This window comes from Pimephales promelas, chromosome 17 (genome assembly GCF_988280905.1).
Source record: "Pimephales promelas chromosome 17, fPimPro1.hap1.1, whole genome shotgun sequence".
NCBI classification, from domain to species: Eukaryota; Metazoa; Chordata; class Actinopteri; order Cypriniformes; family Leuciscidae; genus Pimephales; species Pimephales promelas.
Genome location: NC_142785.1, coordinates 2,281,461 through 2,286,053, shown reverse-complemented (window position 1 = coordinate 2,286,053; position 4,593 = coordinate 2,281,461).

Sequence of the window (4,593 nt, the reverse complement as noted above, 5' to 3'; positions counted from 1 at the left end):
CGACTTTATTCGACAATTCCTTTTCTTCCTTGTAGGCCTGAGACGAGAGTTCAAGAGATTTCCACGATGCATGCGCGAGAATTGCGATCTCCTTCAACTACTTCAGTTCAGTTCTTGCGCATGCATCATGGCTCTTGAACTCTCGTCTTAGGCCTACAAGGAAGAAAAGGAACAGTCGAATAAAGTCGTTATTTTTGTTTGTTTTTTCGCACAAAAAGTATTTGCGTCACTTGATAAACTTATACTCCATCTCTCAAATTTAATCAAAAATATCTACATTTGGGGTTCCGAAGATGAACGAAGGTCTTACGGGGTTGGTACAGAGTAATTAATGACTTAAATTTCATTTTTGGGTGACCTACCCCGTTAAACTAATTACAATTATTCGATCAGGGGTGTGTTTCCCGTAAAACAATGTAACCCACTGCTTAACTACCATAAGATGCATGTGTTGAAGAAATCAACTAGCTAGTCACGACTGTTTCCCGAAACCATACTGTCGCAAATTTGTCGTTCAACCACGTTGGTTATTGAGGTCACGCTTTTGGAAACAGACTCGTTGAACAATGCTGATAACAACGGATAGTTGGCGGACGATGCTTTCGGGAAACACACCCCTGATCACTTCTGTGAATCGGTTGAAATCAGTAAAATGCATAATTACAAGTGCACAAAGAGGACTGAGCAACACTTGGTGAAAAGAAAGTAAATGTGAATTACCTCAAACGTCTGAATATCAGAATGGTACTTGGTGTGTTCAGGGTTAAAGGGCAGTTCCCACAGGGCTGGGGCTGATAAAGCCATCTGACAGCATCTTGGATGAGGGAAGTACATCTGCTTCACATTTCCACCATGTCAGAACCCATACTATCTTTGCTTTGGCTTGTTTGCAACTCATTGGCTCAATCATATTTCTATTGTTGTAATGACATTTAATGGCATGTAACTACATCTGTACTAATGCTTTGACTTTATACTAGTGTCATCAGTTCTTCTACTGAGACCACCATTCATGTGAAGCTAATAAAGCAGCATGAATATGATACACTTGAGGTTTACCATCTAAAATACAGATAATTATGCTAAGGTCTGAACACCCCGCATGCCTTTCAGGATGATTCATCATTCACTTACTATTGCGAGAATACTTTTTTGGCTCCCCTCTTGTGCTGAATGTTAAAAAGGTACTTGACAGTAGTGGATGTATTGACAAACAAACCAGTAGTACCACTGTGTTTTGCTACTTTCTCAGGCCCTCTATGTGCCAGGCTGTTCTGTACGTAATTGCTAAAATAGAATTGACTGCCCCTTGCTGCTGTTGTGCGTCAGACTGCCTCTGCAACCTCAATGGTTTTGGACGCTGTTGGCTGAGCCCATATGGAGCCACTTCACACAAATTTTAGCCCAAGCCAGATCTATGCTCAAAAGACACAGCACCGCCCCAGCCACAGACATGTAACTGAGTTGGCGTCCTAGTAATGGTCTGCTGGCTACCGTCACAACGTTGCCAAGAAGTCATTGTAAAGCACTACAACTCAGACCATGTTTAGGACCCTTTATTAATTATTTCCAAACTCTTGGGAAATTTCCTGTTGTGGTGATAGCAATTGAAGCAACAGAGAAGCTTTCTGAAACGTTAACTATTGCAGTTTCTCACTTCAGTCAAATTTGTGAATGTGCAAAGTCACATCTTAAAAATAGAACATGATGTCATTGCACTTTACCAAACAACTCCAAGGCACTCCCTAAAGTGTAATATACTTCGATCTTGTTTGCCTTAAGAGGAAATGATTTTGTGAAAATTATTAACAGGCATTTTTGCATAAACACGTTAATTTGGAACAAATTTGTATGCAGACTCTGATAAGCACAAGTATGAAACCTGGTATTCCACTCCACTGCATAGTAAACAAATTCCTACTTCCTGGTGAACTGAGCTTCTGAAATGGGTAACATGGCCCACAAAAATGAAAATGCTGTCATTAATTACTCACCCTCATGTTGTTCCAAACCTGTACGAGTTTCTTTCTTCTGTTGAACACAAAAGACGGACTGATTTCATGAAGTGGCGTATGTACGGCACGCCAATTCGTATTTCCATTTTTGGCGTGCAATATTACACAGTCTCATCCCAAGAAGTCATATAACTGACGTCTTGGGACGTCTTTTGACCATACGTCAACATCCGCCTTTTTAGGGTACCCTAAAACGTCGGTTACATGACAATACATCTGACGATACATCTACGTCATACAACTGACGCTTTACCTTTAACGTTGGTTAGGTTTAGGGGTAGGTTTAGGTCTGGGGTAGGGTTAGGATCCGATAACGTCATCTAACCGACGTTTAAAGGTACCCTAAAAAGGCGGATGTAGACGTATGGTCAAAAGACGTCCCAAGACGTCAGTTATATGACGTCTTGGGATGAGACTGCGCTGCATAATCACTTTTCTTTGTGTTTATGAACGCCGTTGAGTTAACGTTAAAAAAAAAACCCCTCCCTAAACCGACCCGTCACTAGGGCTAATAGCATTTATGAGTCTTCCCCTACCATCCTAGGAAAAAACAATATCGCTCCCCAGATGTAGATCTACATTTTGCTGTGTTTCGCCCGAACATTTAACGGCGTGTACATACACGTGGAATCACTCGGACATTTAACGGCGTAGACATACGTGCATAAACTCGGACAGCTCAAAATGCGTATAGATAACACGCCACTTGACTTGAAAGTGGCGTGTATGTTTACGCAAAAGTCATGATGTCATTTTGCAAAAGAAGATATTTTGGAAACACTTTAGAATACGGTTCCTTTATTAATGAAGAACTAATGAGTAACACAATATTAACAATCTAGTAACTATTATTAACTAACAAGAAACTCTGATTAACGAACTAGTAAGTAACAATTCCAATGATCTTCACTTTATAATACGGATCCAAATAATTAGTAATTCCCACAGAACTATCTAGTAACACTTTCATCTGTGACCTATTACTTACTAATTATTTGGATTCGTATTATAAAGTGAAGATCATTGGAACTAACTAGTAATGACTCAAGTGTTACTACATGATCTAGTTGTGATTTGTGCAAACGTTTGAGATTGTTGGTGAACTTTAGTATACTTTTAGAAAATGTCTTTAGTAACACTTGAGTAATTACTAGTTAGTTCCAATGATCTTCACTTTATATTACGAATCCAAATAATTAGTATTTCCCACAGAAGTATCTAGTAACACTTTCATCTGTGAGCTATTAGTTATTAATTCGTTAATAAGAGTTTCTTTTAGTTAATAGTAGTTACTACATTGTTAATAAACTTTTTCAGTAGTTCTCTGGGAAGTATTAAAAAAAATAGTAGTTATTGATTACTTAATAGTGAACTACCACTTTCGTCTGTGCGCTATTACTTACTAGTTCGTTAATCAGAGTTTCTTGTTAGTTAATAATAGTTACTAGATTGTTAACCTGTTAACTGTCACCTCCCCTTTTTTGAATAGACATGAAATTGCACATTTCGAACTTAAATGGTTGTAATTCAAGAATGCTTTGGAATATAGACATATGATTGGTCTTGTTTTAAAGAAGACATTTGGCAGATTTTTGTAGAAGTGAAATAAATTAAGAAAGTGAAACAGAAAAAAAGTTATAGAAGTTTGAGTTTATGGAAATGTACAATGTAAAAATATTAATTATTCATATTTTACATAAAATATATATTTTCAAAACCTGGGCTACTCTAAAATGTCAGAAAGATCAAAGCCAAAAATATGAACAAGTTGTGTTTCAAATTTTAGGTTGATATCTCAAAAAATGAGCTTTCAGTAAGATTTTGTTTGAGCGCAGTACCAAACTTTTTCACTAGGGCACAATCAGACTCCATTACTGCCCATATAAGGGCGTCTGCATTTCCATTCGTGTTTTGAGTGATATGAACTATTATTTTCACAATTTTCATACAATTTCTGAAGTAGAGATCCTATTCAGAAGTAGCATGGGAAGTTTGGCAGATTTGGATATGAATTGAACCTCTAAGAAACACATACAAAGAACACGCATGCAAGTCATAGCTAGCTGCCACGTCACAAATGGTGAATTTATTATTTTTTTCTTGATATTTCAAAGTTTTCAGACCTTTTTTTTCCAAAATAATTGAATGGATTCTATCTTTTGAACTTTTGGCATGAAAACAAACTGAGGTATCTACCATTTTTTATGATTTTTCATGTTTACTGCTATTTTAAAATAAAGGTCTGAACACGCCTTATGAGTATGAAAATATTCTTGTTTTATATTGATAAATTATGGCTCCTCTGTAATATATTTTGAAAATCAGTCACCAAATATGGAAACTAGAGATTGTAAGCTTTCAAATGATATATAGTTTGTCAATATTATTTAAAGTATTTACTAAGATATTATTGTTTTAAATATATAGTGGCAAACGTCCCACCTGTGGGACGGTGACAGTTATATTGTGTTACTCATTAGTTCTTGTGTAGTTATTCATTAACGAAGGAACCGTATTCTAAAGTGTTACCGATATTTTAAAGAGTGTTGACAAATCAAACAGTTGACAGTAGCCATTG